This window comes from Bos javanicus, chromosome 16, assembly GCF_032452875.1.
Source record: "Bos javanicus breed banteng chromosome 16, ARS-OSU_banteng_1.0, whole genome shotgun sequence".
Classification (NCBI taxonomy): domain Eukaryota; kingdom Metazoa; phylum Chordata; class Mammalia; order Artiodactyla; family Bovidae; genus Bos; species Bos javanicus.
The window spans coordinates 55553358-55571759 of record NC_083883.1 but is presented as its reverse complement, the minus strand read 5'-3'; the positions used below and the strand labels follow the sequence as shown (position 1 = coordinate 55571759).

Genomic DNA, 18402 nt, shown 5'->3' with positions numbered 1-18402 from the left:
CTCATTGCTCAGCACTATCCTTACCATCTCATGGATCACAATTTAGCAAATGCTGACCCAAGAAACTACCTTGCTGTGTCTGTAAAACAGAGATAATAACACAGCCTCAGTGTTTGCTGTTGTCTGTTTGCAGTCTCAGTGTTATGACGATTACAGAGGTTTTAGAAACTGCGTGCTGAGGATGCTCACCTTCCACCAGGAATGTGTGTGTTTTAAAAATAGCAGTCGTAATGCCCTGGATGAAAGGACACAGTATTTTGATGACAATGAAGGTTGTTGGTTGCTAGGCCTGGAGACCTTCCATCCCTGGGTGGGGGGGCAGGCTTTTGCACGCTGCCCCCTCCCGCCACAGTCCCTTTGGTGGCCTCTTCTTCCCGCCCTCAGATTCCCTCCCATCCCTTTACAATGCTTTTGTTTGTTCCACAAATAGTGGTTCAGTTAGCTGCCACCAGGGGCTGGCGCCTTGCTCTACATCACACTACTGCGCCAGGACCCCTCTCCTGCAAATCTGACTGTGTCCTGAGCCCCAGCTGCAGGCTGGGCCCCTGTCACAAACTGGTCAGACCACCCTCAGCCCTGCAGCCACCACCCGCCCGATGGCCGGCCTCTGTCTGCCCAGAGAACTATGCTGCCACTTCTCCACTACCCACTACGTCCCAGCGACTGCCCACCGTTTTTGGAGATAAGAATGAACCCAAAAGATGCCTGAGTTGGCTTCACCCACTGGATGCAGATTTGGGCAGCACACCAACCCGCAAAGGGTCCACTCCTACAGCTTTGTTTGTTCTCTACCTGCCCCCGTCAGACTGCTGTGGGTACATGTGCCTCACAGCCAAATCATGACAGTGACATCTGTTCTCTCCTATGTACCAGTTTTACACAAGTCACTCTTCTTTCAAACTTTCAGCAGGCCTGCAGATGTGCACATTTGGAAAAAGTCTACTGAGAAGAGAACAAACAAAAACATGCACTCTGCCCAGGTCCTTCATTCTACCTGGAAAAAGCATTTACATTCCTTTCAATAGTTATTGCTGCTGCTGCTGCTAAGTCTTGTCAGTCGTGTTCGACTCTGAGCGACCCCATAGACGGCAGCCCACCAGGCTCCCCCGTCCCTGGGATTCTCCAGGCAAGAACACTGGAGTGTGTTGCCATTTCCTTCTCCAATGCATGAAAGTGAAAAGTGAAAGTGAAAGTGAAGTCGCTCAGTCATGTCCGACTCTTAGCGACCCCATGGACTACCAGGCTCCTCCATCCATGGGATTCTCCAGGCAAGAGTACTGGAGTGGGGTGCCATTGCCTTCTCCGTCAATAAGTTATTAAGTACTACTAAAAAAGAAAAAAAAATCTTTTTACATATTTCTCTCCTTGCACCTGTGCTGCTAAGTCACTTCAGTTGTGTCTGACTCTGTGCGACCCTATAGACGGCAGCCCACCAGGCTCCCCCGTCCCTGGGATTCTCCAGGCAAGAACACTGGAATGGGTTGCCATTTCCTTCTCCAATGCATGAAAGTGAAAAGTGAAAGGGAAGTCGCTCAGTAGTGTCCGACTCTTCGAGACCCCATCGACGGCAGCCTACCAGGCTCCTCCGCCCATGGGATTTTCCAAGCAAGAGTACTGGAGTGGGGTGCCATTGCCTTCTCCGCCTTGCACCTGTGAGGGAGCTGTTACTCTCATTTCACACATGGAGAGGATCAGCTGTTCAGCGTCATACAACTAAAAGTAGCAAAACCAGGGCCAGAGCAGTCATCCTGTGTTTGTTCATCTGCCAAATGCTGCCTCTTAGATCTGGGGTTCTCAGGCCCAGCCCAGGGCTGGGGGACCTTCAAGGTTGGGGCCCTTTGTATCTGGAGTAGCCCAAAGCGGCAGTGTAAGGTGGTTCCCTTTGATTTTGACGTGTGCCAGGCACCCCTGTTTTCTCCCCTTTGTTCTCCTCCATCCTTCTGTTTCAAGTTGATCCTATCTGCCACTCTTCATAGGTATCAAGGTGCTTTTGACTTTTCTCTGTAGCTGGTCCCTGGAGTTCTTTGCTGTCACTTAACTGCCTGCGCATTGCTCACCTCTTGACAAACCCCTAGTTGGGCCACTTGCTAAGTTCTGTGGAGATATGTAAAGAGAAATGTGAGATGTAGGTCTCACCCCTAGTAAACTGTTGAAGAAAAATTATCCTGAGATTTAAAATGGCAAGGAAGAATTTAAGTTTACTGCAATAGTGAGAGAGATTGAATTCAACTGTTTAATGTAACAGTGGGGACTTATAGCCAAAGGACAGGTGTGGGAATAGATGGAAAATTATTAAGAAACTTGATTAAATGCCAAAGGTAGAAGAACTAGTTTTTGTTGTTCAGTCGCCTGCTGCTGCTGCTGCTAAGTCACTTCAGTCATGTCCGACTCTGTGAGACCCCATAGATGGCAGCCTGCCAGGCTCCCCCATCCCTGGGTTTCTCCAGGCAAGAACACTGGAGTGGGTTGCCATTTCCTTCTCCAATGCATGAAAGTGAAAAGTGAAAGTGAAGTCGTGTCCGACTCCTAGCGACTCCATGGACTGCAGCCTACCAGGCACCTCCATCCATGGGGTTTTCCAGGCAGGAGTACTAGAGTGGGGTGCCATTGCCTTCTCCATGTTCATTTGTCTAGTTGTGTCCAACTCTCTGAGACACATGGACTGCAGCATGTCAGGCCTCTCTCTCCCTCACCATCTCCTGGAGTTTGCCCAAGTTCATATCCATTATATTGGTGATGCTATCCAACCATCTCATCCTCTGTCACCTTCTTCTTCTGCCTTCAATCTTCATTGGATATAAAAGGTGAACTGATTCTTGATTGACTGGCTTAGTGTATTCTTTGCTAAAACTGGACTCAGCAGGCTGAAGGAGGCTTGGTACAGTGGCTCTGAAGGAACTTGACTGTTCTGTCAAAGACAGAGTTTTTGTCAGCATTCACAAAGTAGTGTGAGAGTAAGGCCCCGAACATTGGACCCAGAATGATGAGATTCAGGGAAAAACAGTGTGCCAGCCATGGATACAGCTGGAGCTTAGAGAGGCGCCAGTGGGTGAATTTGGGCTATTCCAGTCACTGACTTCAGGGCTGAAGACTGGACAGGCACATTGACATCATCCCGTGTTTGTTCGTTTCTTACTACTCTGTGTCAACACATACTCTTCATCTGGCAAGCTTGTGTTTCTAGGATTTGATACTTTCTGCTGCTGCTGCTGCTAAGTCGCTTCAGTCGGGTCTGACTCTGTGAGACCCCATAGATGGCAGCCCACCAGGCTCCCCTATCCCTGGGATTCTCTAGGCAAGAACACTGGAGTGGGTTGCCATTTCCTTCTCCAGTGCATGAAAGTGAAAAGTCAAAGTGAAGTCGCTCAGTCGTGTCTGGCTCTTAGCGACCCCATGGACTGCAGCCTACCAGGCTCCTCCATCCATGGGATTTTCCAGGCAAGAGTACTGGAGTGGGATGCCATTGCCTTCTCCATGATACTTTCTACCATAAGCCATAAGTGAGCTTCATGGTAGCTCAGTCAGTAAAGAATCTGGCTGCAATGCAGGAGACCCGGGTTTGATTCCTGAGTTGGGAAGATCTCCTGGAGAAGGAAATGGCAACCCATTCCAGTATTCATGCCTGGAGAATACCATGGACAGAAGAGCCTGGCAGGCTATGGTCCATGGGATCTTAAGAGTCACGAATTTGCAACTAAACCACCACCACCACAAGTGAGGCTGGGAGGTGCAAAGGCTTCATTCAGACCTTAGACAAGGGTTTTAACCTCATATTTCTCTTCTTCAGTGTTGGGACAATACCTGTAGTAGACTGAATTGTGTCTCCCAAAATTCATATATTGGAACCCTCAGCACTAATGTAACTTTGTTTGGAAATAGGGCCTCTAAAGACGCTTACTCCTTGGAAGGAAAGTTATGACCAACCTAGATGGCATATTCAAAAGCAGAGACACTACTTTGCCAACAAAGGTTCGTCTAGTCAAGGCTATGGTTTTTCCTGTGGTCATGTATGGATGTGAGAGTTGGACTGTGAAGAAGGCCGAGAGCCGAAGAATTGATGCTTTTGAACTGTGGTGTTGGAGAAGACTCTTGAGAGTCCCTTGGACTGCAAGGAGATCCAACCAGTCCATTCTGAAGGAGATCAGCCCTGGGATTTCTTTGGAAGGAATGATGCTAAAGCTGAAACTCCAGTCCTTTGGCCACCTCATGCGAAGAGTTGACTCATTGGAAAAGACTCTGATGCTGGGAGGGATTGGGGGCAGGAGGAGAAGGGGATGACAGAGGATGAGATGGCTGGATGGCATCACTGACTCGATGGACGTGAGTCTGGGTGAACTCCAGGAGTTGGTGATGGACAGGAAGGCCTGGTGTGCTGCGATTCATGGGGTCGCAAAGAGTCGGACACGACTGAGTGACTGAACTGAACTGCACTGAACTGAAGGAGGTAATAAGGTTAAATGAGGTCATAGGGTTAACCTGTCATAATCCAACAGGACTGAGGTTCTTACAAGAAGAAGAGATACCAGAGACCTCTGTTCTCTGCTTCTCTATCTGTGTGTCTCTGTCTCTGTCTCTCCATGCATGCAACAGAGAAAAAACCTTATGAGGACACAGTGGGAAGGTGGCTGGCTACAAGCCAGGAAGAGAGACTTCACTAGAAGCTGAATTGTCCAGCACTTTGATCTTGGACTTCTTGCCTGTGGAATGGCGAGAAAAGAAATTCCTATCATCTCAACCATCCAGTATCTGGTATATTATGGCAGTACTAGTATAAGGATACAGTACTATCTGTTGGGTCTATTACAAGAACAGAACATAATACAAGAGGAAGCCCTAACAGTCATTTGCATCTATTAGCTCCATCCCTTCCCTCTTGTCATATGATTTGTGGGCTGGTAAAGGGCCTGTTTGCCACCAGACACCTTCCTAGTGGCCTGGATAATTCATACAGTAGAATCACTTCTGTGGATTCAGGCTAATTTTCTCTATGTTGTAAGTAATAGAACCTTCCAAAACTAGTATAAAGTAAAAGGGGAATTTTTTGGAACTGTTATCAATTAGGGTTCCTGGTTTTAAGCAGCACATAGTAATTCTGGTTGATCAAGGCCACAGAAGAACTATTGAAAGGATGCTGAATCAAGTATAAGATTTTCAGGAAGGCTGGAGACCTAGGTGTGAGGCCTCACCAGGCAAAGGTAGAGCGGTGTGAGGACCACAGCCTTACACTACTGGGCACGGGCCACTGCCACTCACTCCTCCAACACCCCGAGCCCTGAGCTGGACTGCACGAGCGCTGCTGGACCGTCTTCTGGAATGGATGTGCCTCTGGGCCCTGCAGTTCAGGAGTGGTGCTCTCCTTTGGCCTGTATCACCCAACTGCATTCTGGCTTCAAGGAAGGCTGGGAATGTGAGCATTTGGCATTTTCATTGTTGACAGTGGCAAGTGGCTCTGCCTCCCACCAAGATTCATAATGTAGGGAACTTCCCCAAACAATAAAAGAAGGTTCAATGTGCCAGATGGCCAAAAAGAATGAGAAGTTCCCCACAGATACAGGAGGATCTTACAGACCCCCAAAATAGGGAGAGTGGCTTCACTCATAGGGCCGAGAACCAGGAATTAGAAAGTCAAGAGCCAGGTTACTCTGGGTGTGTCTCCCTGTTCTATTTCTTTCTTTCTCTCTCTCTTTCTTTGAAGATTGGGTTTTCCCAGTCTACTTGCTCATGGTGAGGGCCACCTTCATCCCGACCATTGGGAATTAGTTGCCTGTCTCCTTCAGAACATCCATTTCCTTATCTTCCAGAAACACCTCCAGATTTTCTTGTCTGTCCATTCTTTGTCTGGGTGGAGTCCATCCCCAGCCTGAGGGCTGAACCATAGGACCCAGGCCCAAGCCGTCATTGTGCTCCGTGGCCACAGCGATTGATCCAGGGGTGGGTATGTGATCTAAGGCTGGTACTTCTTTAATAATTGAACTATAGGTTACATGCTGTGAGGGTGTCAATCTTCAGTGTACAGCTCAATGAGCTTTATACGTTTATACATCCATGGAACCATCACCAAGATGGAGTTGTAGAATGTTTCCCGCAGCCCAGAATGCTCCCTTACAGCCACTCTCTGTCTATAGGCCATCCAGATATTCACTATTCTGACTTACATTACCATAGATAAAAGATTTACCTTTTGTGAACTCTATTTACATGAAATCATAGGGTATATGATCTCTGGTGTCTGGCTTCTTTAATCATGATTGCATCTGTGAAATTCATCCTTGTTTTTCCTTTTTTTTTTTTTTTACAGAATATTTGTTCATTCTTTTTCACACCTGTGTGGTATTCCATTAGAGGAATCATACCTCAGTTCATTTATCCATTCTACCACTGGTGGACATTTGGGTTGTTTCTGGTTTGGCTCTATAAATGATGTTTTTCTATACTTTACTGTATATATCTTAGTGGATATAAGCATTCATTTCTTTGAGTATGTATCAAGAGTAGAATTTCTGGGTTGTAGAAAAAATGCATATCTTTAGTAGATATTACCAAATAGTTTTCCAAAGTGATTGTACCAACTTATACATTTACCAGAGCATATGCGATTTGTAGTTGCTCTACATACTTACCTATACTTATTATTTTCAGCCTTATAAATTGTAGCCCTTTTGAATGGGTATCATGTTATCCATTGCAGTTTTAATTTGTATTTTCATGATGACTAATAATGAAAAGCAAGAGAGTTCCAGAAAAATATCTACTTCTGCTTTATTGACTATGCCAAAGCCTTTGACTATATGGATCACAATAAACTGTGGAAAATTCTGAAAGAGATGGGAATACCAGACCACCTGACCTGCCTCTTGAGAAACCTGTATGCAGGTCAGGAAGCAACAGTTAGAACTGGACATGGAACAACAGACTGGTTCCAAATAGGAAAAGGCTGTATATTGTCACCCTGCTTATTTAACTTATATGCAGAGTACATCATGAGAAATGCTGGGCTGGATGAAGCACAAGGTGGAATCAAGATTGCTGGGAGAAATATCAATAACCTCAGATATGCAGATGACACCACCCAGAAAGTGGCAGAAAGTGAAGAAGAACTAAAGAATCTCTTGATGAAAGTGAAAGTAGAGAGTGAAAAAGTTGGCTTAAAGCTCAACATTCAGAAAACTAAGATCATGGCATCTGGTCCCATCACTTCATGGGAAATAGATGGGGAAACAATGGCTGACTTTATTTTTCTGGGCTCCAAAATCACTGCAGATGGTGATTGCAGCCATGAAATTAAAAGAGGCTTACTCCTTGGAAGGAAAGTTATGACCAACCTAGATAGCATATTGAAAAGCAGAGACATTACTTTGCCAACAAAGATCTGTCTAGTCAAGGCTATGGTTTTTCCAGTGGTCATGTATGGATGTGAGGTTGGACTGTGAAGAAGGCTGAGCGCTAAAGAATTGATGCTTTTGAACTGTGGTGTTGGAGAAGACTCTTGAGAGTCCCTTGGACTGCAAGGAGATCCAACCAGTCCATCCTAAAGGAGATCAGCCCTGGGTGTTCTTTGGAAGGACTGATGCTAAAGCTGAAACTCCCGTACTTTGGCCACCTCATGCGAAGAGTTGACTCATTGGAAAAGACTCTGATGCTGGGAGGGATTGGGGGCAGGAGGAGAAGGGGATGACAGAGGATGAGATGGCTGGATGGCATCACCAACTCGATGGACGAGAGTTTGAGTGAACTCCAGGAGTTGGTGATGGACAGGAAGGCCTGGCGTGCTGCAATTCATGGGGTCACAAAGAGTCGGACACGACTGAGTTACTGAACTGAACTGAATAATGATGAACACTTTCATATACTCATTGGCTTTTGGATATCCTGTTTTGTAAATTGGCTGTTTAAGCTTTTGCCCATATCTAAAAGACAATGAGTTGTTGGTCTTTTATTTATGATTGATTTCCAGCAATTATATATTTTGGATATGAGTCCAGATACAAGTATTTGCTTGATGCATATATTGCAAATACATTCACCTAGCCCATGATTAACGTTTTAACTTCTTAATGATGTCTTTTTAGAAACATAAGTTCAATTCATTAATCTTTTCTGTGGTTAATGCTTGCTCACTCTGGAATCATGAATTAGCAACATTTGAGGATTGTTGTTTAGTTGCTAAGTCTGACTCTTTGCAACCCCATGGACTACAGCATGCCAGGCTTCCCTGTCCTTCACTATCTCCCAGAATTTGCTCAAGCTCATGTCCATTGAGTCTGTGATATTGGCCAACCATCTCATCCTCTGTCACCCCCTTGTCCTCTTGCCTTCAGTCTTTCCCATCATCAGGGTGTTTTCCAATGAGTCGACTCTTAGCATCAAGTGGCCTAAGTATAGGAACTTCAGCTTCGGCATCAGTCCTTCTAATGAATATTCAGGGTTGATTTGATCACTGGTTTTGATCTCTTGCAGCCTAAGAGACTCTCAAGAGTCTTCTCCAGCACCACAATTCGAAAGCATCAAATTTTTAGCACTCAGCCTTCTTTATGGTCCAACTTTTGAGGGACGTAGAGATAAATGGTTCCTTCTTTCTGTTGAATTTGAGGTTGTGTGGAGGTGAGGCTGAGTCAGAAATGGAGGCAGAAAGACTTACAGGGCCAGTATTGAGGTGGGAGAGGGTCAGAACTAGGCCAGTCTGAGTCTCCTAGGAACTGTCCACTGTGGTTGTGGCTGAAATCAACAAGTGAGCAAGAGAATGTGGCAGGGCAATTGATGTCTAAAAAGATTCATTTAACTCTTCTTTGATACAGTATTTACTGAATGGGTATTCAACAATGGGACACTCATTGGGTGGGGCTTATATTCTGAAGGATTTTTGAAATTCCATAAAAACACTTTCTTACAGATTAGAGAACCCAGGTGAAGAATGATAAATAATTTATCATCATAGCTAGGGCAGAACCACCATTAAACCAGAGCTATAGCTGAAACTGAGGTCTCCTGGATTAAGCCCTCCCCAAACAAATGGACAGAGAAGGCAATGGCAACCCACTCCAGTACTCTTGCCTGGGAAATCCCATGGACTGAGGAGCCTGGTAGGCTGCAGTCCATGGGGTCGCTAAGAGTCAGGCACAACTGAGCGACTTCACTTTCACTTTTCACTTTCATGCATTGGAGAAGGAAATGGCAAGCCACTCCAGTGTTCTTGCTTGGAGAATCCCAGGGACGGGGGAGCCTGGTGGGCTGCTGTCTATGGGGTCGCACAGAGTTGGACATGACTGAAGCGACTTAGCAGCAGCAGCAGCAGCGGCAAGCAAATGGAAACTGAGATCCTCTCTGGTCTGCAGTAGCGGAGGCTTTAGGAAGCCCACATGAGTCAAAGGGCCACAGCAGACCAGTGTCAGCAGGGGGAAGTCATAGTGACTTCCCCCAAGTCCTTCCTGTCAAAGAAAGAAGCATTAGAGACCTTCACAAAGGAAAAAAACATCTCAAGGACTATTCCCAACTGGGGAAGTGTCTCTTAGTGGGGTAGTAGCCCCTTGAGTTTTCCTCCAGGACAATGGGCTTCATCCTTCAGCTCTAGGAATCTGGGATTTAAAGCAGGATCACTCGGCTTCAGGCAAGTCCTCAGCCAAGGCTCAGTTCCAAGGAGGACCAGGCGGGAAGCAGGGAGGAAGTAATGGACATTTGGATGCCTTTGAATTTGTGGATGAACTGGAGGCCAGCGATATGGTGAACTGGTGACTCCAGGAGGCCTCTTCTTACCTTCTCTGCTCCTGCGTCCAAGTTTCCCTAAATTAGTGTAAGAACCAACATGTACAAGGGCTCACTTAGAGGTGCTCATAACTGTTAAAGCATCATTAGGGTCTTTATACTGACCACATCCCTTCACAACAAACATCTTTTGAATGTTCCCCCACATTATTAAAGGAAGGCAGTGGTTCCTAAATTCAGTTGGGTGGACTGGTGGCAGGCTGGACTGGTGGCAGGTGTAAGAATCACACTTGTGGGTCTTGGCTTGGGCCTAGGAGTTTATGATTTTAACAAGCCTTCCAGGTGATTATGATAAACAAATGATTCAGAATCTCATTTTGCTATTTTTGGAGTTTGGGATCTGACAGATCTGGGTTTCAATCCTGGCTCTGTTTTACCACTTAAAAATTGAATTTCCTTGCACACAAATATCCTCTTGGGCTTAGTTTTTCTGTCTAAGTGAGTGATAACAATAACGCCTGCCTCACAGTGGTGTTACAGAGTGAGTGAGATGACGTGAAGTGTCAGCATGTGAAGCTGAAGTACAGGGTTGGCCACTCAGTAAGTCATATTAATATTCACTGTGATTTTTATTTGTCTTCATTATTATTTTGCTTGTATATCTGTTTCACCTTTTCTCTCCATGATTGTGGCTTCTTTTTATGCCCTAACTATCTATTAACATTGCTTAGTTATATAAGAGTGCTCAGACTAAGTTTTACTTAATATGCACAGAACAAAGTACACATTATTATTTTGATTTATAGATGAGGAAAGAGGTACAAAGATGTTAAGTATTTTGTCCTAAATCACATAACCTACAGGTTCCAGAGCTGAAGTCTAATGCAGAACAATGGAATTCCTATAGCCAAGAAGGGCAAAGTTGAGTCATCCCTTTGTATCCACAGGGCATTTCATACTTGGATGCTCACACCACTTGTAGTTGGCTGTCTGAGGCTGAGGATTCTGCATCTGCAGATTTGACCAACCAAGGTTGGAGTATTTTTACAGCAGTGGGAAGAGACACTATCTACTCTCACCCTTCTTGATGGCTTCATTATTATATGTTTTGAGTATTTGCATAATCGTAGAGAAGCTCCATGGATTCCTCAGTGCACTTAAAGTTTTACCAGTTGAACCCTTCCCCACAAAGGGGAAGCAGATTGATGAAATAAATGAGGGCTGGTCTCCCATCACCTGGCTGACCAGAGGAGGCTGCTGATCAGCAGCACTGGCACAACCATGTTAGAAAGCTGAATTGCCTGCAATCCCAGTCCCCAGGTTGAAATCTGACAAGTACTAAGAGGAGGCAGAACCATCATGCGGAGTAAAAGCCCTGATCCAGGTAGCAGGGTCCACATGCTGGCACAGTTGTGCTATTTTCCTGATTGAGGGAGTTGGAATTTCTAGGGGGAAACGCCTCACCCTCAGTGAGGAGGAAAGGGCTGCTACACTTAGATGGGAGTGTGTGTTGGAAGTTTATCCCTGCTACATCCATCATGCAGGAGGAGTAGATGGGCTCCTGCCTTTATTTTTATTCACATCCTTCGGAGTCCTACCGACATCATTGTTTAGGTGTAAGCACCACGTGGGCTCACTCGGATAGGCTTGTAACTATTAAAGAATATGGAGGTCTCCCCATTGACCAAGTCCCTTTACCATAAACATTTTGAATGCTGCCTCGCATTGTTGGAGGAAAGCAGTAACAAGGAGTAGTGAAATTGGATCTTGATTTCCATCTTCCACTTTTGTATGAGAAGATGTCATGAACAGCTAGTTGAGTGTATTTTTTGACTACTAGGGCCCCCAGTAACTTTCTCTCTTGAATTTTTGTTTACTCACCAATTTAGAGCTTCTTAGGTTAGTTTTATGGTTCACTGTTGATTTGTGAGTGTTAGATATGCAACTCTGAGAAATTGGCATAATCTAGAGTATATAGCGGAGAAGGCGATGGCACCCCACTCCAGTACTGTTGCCTAGAAAATCCCATGGGCGGAGGAGCCTGGTGGGCTGCAGTCCATGGGGTTGCGAAGAGTTGGACACGACTGAGTGACTTCACTTTCACTTTTCACTTTCATGCATTGGAGAAGGAAATGGCGACCCACTCCAGTTTTCTTGCCTGGAGAATCCCAGGGATGGGGAAGCCTAGTGGGCTGCTGTCTATGGGGTCGCACAGAGTCGGACACGACTGAAGCGACTTAGCAGCAGCAGCAACAGTAGCAGAGTATATAGTGGATTGTGGATTTTTAAAAGTTAAAGATTATGTCTTTTTTCATTTACATTTAAATTTTATTGAAGTATATCCTGCATACAGAAAAGAGCACAAATCTTATGTGTGCAGGGTGAGGAAATACATAAAGGATACATAGCTTGCACCCAGATTAGAAAACAATACTTGAACTGCAGAAACTTTTCACCACTCTTTTCTAGTCACTATTTCCTGTTACTCTCTCACCAGGGTAACCAGTGCCCTATCTTCTCATACTGTAGATTAAGTTTGCATGTGGGAGCCATATTTTTATATCAGAAAAAATACTTGATTTTAAAAATATTATAAATCAATAAAAGCAAATGTTTTTTGAGGAATACACAATAGTTAAGTAACAAATTCTGTAGTCCTTGGTTTTAATTTTGTCTTCTTAGTTTGAAATAATTTCAAACTCAAGTTTCAAGAATAGTATAATAACCTTGTTTCCTGAACAACTGAAGAGGAAATTTCTGGCATGAATACCCTATCACTCCATGCCCCCACCCCATATTTTAGCGTATCACTCACAGGGACATTCTACTACCGAATGATAATACAGCCATCAAAATCAGGAAAATAACATCAATATAATCAATGCAATATAATCTGCAGATACCTTCAAGTTTTACCCACAAGTCCAGGATTGTATATTGCAATTAGTTGTCATGTCTAGCTTTCTTCAAATAGGGGACTTTCTCAAGCTTTCCACGACTGTCAGAGCTCTCACAGTTTATTAAATTGCAGGGCAGTTATTTTTGTTGAATGTACCTAAGTTTGAATTTGTCTGATGTCATTATTAGATTTCAGTCAGGCTTTATTTTATTTATTTATTTTATTTTTTCCAGGCTAACAATTTTATTTTATTTATTTATTTTTTTACTTTACAATATTGTATTGGTTTTGCCATACATTGGCATGAATCCACCATGGGTGTACATGTGTTCCCCATCTTGAACCCCCCTCCCACCTCCCTCCCCATCCCATCCCTCTGGGTCATCCCAGTGCACCATCCCTGAGCACCCTGTATCATGTATTGAACCTGGACTGGCGATCCGTTTTACATATGATAATATACATGTTTCAATGCCATTCTCCCAAACCATCCCACCCTCGCCCTCTCCCACAGAGTCCAAAAGACTGTTCTATACATCTGTGTCTCTTTTGCTGTCTCACATACAGGGTTATAGTTACCATCTTTCTAAATTCCATATATATGTGTTGCTGCTGCTGCTGCTGCTGCTGCTAAGTCGCTTCAGTCGTGTCTGACTCTGTGTGACCCCATAGATGGCAGCCCACCAGGCTCCCCCGTCCCTGGGATTCTCCAGGCAAGAACACTGGAGTGGGTTGCCATTTCCTTCTCCAGTGTATGAAAGTGAAAAGTGAAAGTGAAGTCACTCAGTCGTCTCCGACTCTTTGCGACCCCATGGACTGCAGCCTGCCAGGCTCCTCTGCCCATGGGATTTTCCAGGTAAGAATACTGGAGTGGGGTGCCATTGCCTTCTCCATATATGCATTAGTATACTATATTGGTGTTTTTCTTTCTGGCTTACTTCACTCTGTATAATAGGCTCCAGTTTCATCCACCTCATTAGAACTGATTCAAATGTATTCTTTTTAATGGCTGAGTATTATTCCAGCTGTGTATATGTACCACAGCTTTCTTATGCATTCATCTGCTTATGGACATCTAGGTTGCTTCCATGTCCTGGCTATTATAAACAGTGCTGCGATGAACATTGGGGTAAACATGTCTCTTTCAATTCTGGTTTCCTTGGTGTGTATCCCCAGCAGTGGGATTGCTGGGTTATATGGCAGTTCTATTTCCAGTTTTTTTAAGGAATCTCCACACTGTTCTCCATAGTGGCTGTACAAGTTTGCATTCCCACCAACAGTGTAAGAGGGTTCCCTTTTCTCCACAACCTCTAAACCATTTATTGCTTGTAGACTTTTGGATAGCAGCCATTCTGACTGGCATGAAATGGCACCTCATTGTGATTTTGATTTGCATTTCTCTAATAATGAGTGATGTTAAGCATCTTTCCATGTGTTTGTTAGCCATCTGTATGTCTTCTTTGGAGAAATGTCTGTTTAGTTCTTTGGCCCATTTTTTTATTGGGTCGTTTATTTTTCTGGAATTGAGCTGCATGAGATGCTTGTATATTTTGGAGATTAATTCTTTGTCAGTTGCTTCATTTGCTATTATTTTCTCCCATTCTGAAGGCTGTCTTTTCACCTTGCTTATAGTTTTCTTTGTTGTGCAAAAGCTTTTAATTTTAATTAGGTCACATTTGTTTATTTTTCCTTTTATTTCCAATATTCTGGGAGCTGGGTCATAGAGGATCTTGCTGTGATTTATGTTGGAGAGTGTTTTGCCTATGGTTTCCTCTAGGAGTTTTATAGTTTCTGGCCTTACGTTTAGATCTTTAATCCATTTTGAGTTTATTTTTGTGTGTGGTGTTAGAAAGTGTTCTAGTTTCATTGTTTTGCAAGTTGTTGACCAGTTTGCCAGCACCACTTGTTAAAGCGATTGTCTTTTCTCCATTGTATATTCTTGCCTCCTTTGTCGAAGATAAGGTGACCATAGGTGCATGGATTTATCTTTGGGCTTTCTATTTTGAACTATTGATCTATATTTCTGTCTTTGTGCCAGTACCATTCTGTCTTGATGACTGTGGCTTTGTATTATAGCCTGAAGTCAGGCAGGTTGATTCCTCCAGTTCCATTCTTCTTTCTCAAGATTGCTTTGGCTATTCAAGGTTTTTTGTATTTCCATACAAATTGTGAAATTATTTGATCTAGTTCTGTGAAAAATACCATTGGTAGCTTGATAGGGATTGCATTGAATCTATAGATTGCTTTGGGTAGTATACTCATTTTCACTATATTGATTCTTCTGATCCATGAACACGGTATATTTCTCCATCTATTTGTGTCCTCTTTGATTTCTTTCATCAGTGTTTTATAGTTTTCTATATATAGGTCTTTAGTTTCTTTAGGTAGATATATTCCTAAGTATTTTATTCTTTTCGTTGCAATGGTGAATGGAATTGTTTCCTTAATTTCTCTTTCTGTTTTCTCATTGTTAGTGTATAGGAATGCAAGGGATTTCTGTGTGTTGATTTTATATCCTGCAACTTTACTATATTCATTAATTAGCTCTAGTAATTTTCTGGTGGAGTCTTTAGGGTTTTCTATGTAGAGAATCATGTCATCTGCAAACAGTGAGAGTTTTACTTCTTCTTTTGCAATCTGAATTCCTTTTATTTCTTTTTCTTCTCTGGTTGCTGTGGCCAAAACTTCCAAAGCTATGTTGACTAGTAGTGGTGAGAGTGGGTACCCTTGTCTTGTTCCTGACTTTAGGGGAAATGCTTTCAATTTTTCACCATTGAGGATAATGTTTGCTGTGGGTTTGTTATATATAGCTTTTATTATGTTGAGGTATGTTCCTTCTATTCCTGCTTTCTGGAGGGGTTTTATCATAAATGAATGTTGAATTTTGTCAAAGGCTTTCTCTGCATCTATTGAGATAATCATATGGTTTTTATTCTTCAATTTGTTAATGTGGTGTATTACATTGATTGATACATGGATATTGAAGAATCCCTGCACCCCTGGGATAAAGCCCACTTGGTCATGATATATGATCTTTTTAATATGTTGTTGGAGTCTCTTTGCTAGAATTTTTTTTTTTAAGGATTTTTGCATCTATGTTCATCAGTGATGTTGGCCTGTAGTTTTCTTTTTTTGTGGCATCTTTGTCAGGTTTTGGTATTAGGGTGATGGTGGAGTTTGGAAGTTTACCTTCCTCTGCAATTTTCTGGAAGAGTTTGAGTAGGATAGCTGTTAGCTCTTCTCTCAATTTTTGGTAGAATTCAGCTGTGAAGCCATCTCATCCTGGGCTTTTGTTTGCTGGAAGATTTCTGATTACAGTTTCAATTTTCGTGCTTGTGATGGGTCTGTTAAGATTTTCCATTTCTTCCTGGTTCAGTTTTGGAAAGTTGTACTTTTCTAAGAATTTGTCTGTTTCTTCCAAGTTGTCCATTTTATTGGCATATAGTTGCTGATAGTAGTCTCTTATGATCCTTTGTATTTCTGTGTTGTCTGTTGTGATCTCTCCATTTTCATTTCTAACTTTGTTGATTTGATTGTTCTCCCTTTGTTTCTTGATGAGTCTGGCTAATGGTTTTTCAATTTTATTTAACTTCTCAAAGAACCAGCTTTTGGCTTTGTTGATTTTTGCTATGGTCTCTTTTGTTTCTTTTGCATTTATTTCTGCCCCAATTTTTAAGATTTCTTTCCTTCTACTAACCCTGGGATTCTTCATTTCTTCCTTTTCTAGTAAACTTAGGTGTAGAGTTAGGTTATTTATTTGACATTTTTCTTGTTTCTTGAGGTAAGCCTGTATTGCTATGAACCTTCCCTATTAGCACTGCTTTTACAGTGTCCCATAGGTTTTGGGTTGTTGTGTTTTCATTTTCATTCATTTCTATGCATATTTTGATCTCCTTTTTGATTTCTTCTGTGATTTGTTGGTTATTCAGAAGTGTGTTGTTCAGCCTCCATATGTTGGAATTTTTAATAGTTTTTCTCCTGTAATTGACATCTAATCTTACTGCATTGTGGTCAGAAAAGATGCTTGGAATGATTTCAATTTTTTTGAATTTACCAAGGCTAGATTTATGGCCTAGGATGTGATCTATCCTGGAGAAGGTTCCATGTGCACTTGAGAAAAAGGTGAAATTCATTGTTTTGGGGTGAAATGTCCTAAAGATATCAATTAGGTCTAACTGGTCTATTGTATCATTTAAAGTTTGTGTTTCCTTTTTAGTTGATCTATCCATAGGTGTGAGTGGGGTATTAAAGTCTCCCACTATTATTGTGTTATTATTAATTTCCCCTTTCATACTTGCTGGCATTTGTCTTAACGTATTGCGGTGCTATGTTGGGTGCATATATATTTATAATTGTTATATCTTCTTCTTGGATTGATCCTTTTCCATTATGTAGTGTCTCTTTTCACAGCCTTTGTTTTAAAGTCTATTTTATCTGATATGAGTATTGCTACTCCTGCTTTCTTTTGGTTTCTGTTTGCATGGAATATCTTTTTCCAGCCCTTCACTTTCAGTCTGCATGTGTCCCTTGTTTTGAGGTGGGTCTCTTGTAGACAACATATATAGGAGTCTTGTTTTTGTATCTATTCAGCCAGTCTTTGTCTTTTGGTTGGGCGTTTACCATTTACATTTAAGGTAACTATTGATAAGTATGATCCCATTGCCATTTACTTTATTGTTTTGGGTTTGAGTTTATACACTCTTTCTGTGTTTCCTGTCTAGAGAAGATCCTTTAGCATTTGTTGGAGAGCTGGTTTGGTGGTGCTGAATTCTCTCAGCTTTTGCTTGTCTGTAAAGCTTTTGATTTCTCCTTCATATTTGAATGAGATACTTGCTGGGTACAGTAGTTTGGGCTATAGGTTATTTTCTTTCATCACTTTAAGTATGTCTTGCTATTCCATTCTGGCCTGAAGAGAATCTATTGAAAGATCAGCTGTTATCCTTATGGGAATACCCTTGTGTGTTATTTGTTATTTTTCCCTTGATGCTTTTAATATTTGTTCTTTGTATTTGATCTTTGTTAATTTTATTAATATGTGTCTTAGGGTGTTTCATCTTGTGTTTACCCTGTTTGGGACTCTCTGGGTTTCTTGGACTTGGGTGACTATTTCCTTCCCCATTTTAGGGAAGTTTTCAACTATTATCTCCTCAAGTATTTTCTCATGGTCTTTCTTTTTGTCTTCTTCTTCTGGGATTCCTATGATTCTAATGTTGGGGGGTTTAACATTGTCCAAGAGGTCTCTGAGGGTGTCCTCATTTCCTTTAATTCTTTTTTCTTTTTTCCTCTGTTTCATTTATTTCTACTATTCTGTCTTCTACCTCACTAATCCTATCTTCTGCCTGTTAGTCTACTGTTGATTCCCTCCAGAGTGTTTTTGATCTCATTTATTGCATTATTCATTATATATTGACTATTTTTTATTTCTTCTAGGTCCTTGTTAAACCTTTCTTGCATCTTCTCGATCTTTGTCTCCAGGCTATTTGTCTGTAACTCCATTTTGTTTTCAAGATTTTGGGTCATTTTAACTATCATTTTTCAGAATTCTTTATCAGGTAGATTCCCTATTTCTTCCTCTTTGGTTTGGTTTGGTGGGCATTTATCCTGTTCCTTTATCTACTGGGTATTTCTCTGCCTTTTCATCTTGTTTATATTGCTGTGTTTTGGGTGACCTTTCCATATTCTGGCAGTTTGTGGTTCCTCTTTATTATGGAGGTTCCTCACTGTGGGTGGGGTTGGACGTGTAGCTTGTCAAGGTTTCCTGGTTAGGGAAGTTTGTGTCAGTGTTCTGGTGGGTGGAGCTGGAT

The 18402-nt window shown here is 42.4% G+C and overlaps 1 protein-coding gene across 9 annotated transcripts in view; it reads left to right on the top strand.

Annotated features, from left to right (window-relative positions):
• The window catches only part of AADACL3 (arylacetamide deacetylase like 3), a 160597-nt gene that overhangs the window by 81821 nt on the left and 60374 nt on the right, over positions 1-18402 (top strand). For 2 of the 9 annotated variants that reach the window (XM_061383257.1, XM_061383256.1), the window contains exon 4: positions 13166-13454. The exons of the other annotated variants lie outside the window; for them this stretch is intronic. The gene's annotated coding sequence lies outside the window, so the exon portion shown is untranslated. The remainder of the gene's footprint in view (positions 1-13165; positions 13455-18402) is intronic. 9 annotated transcript variants of the gene reach the window in all.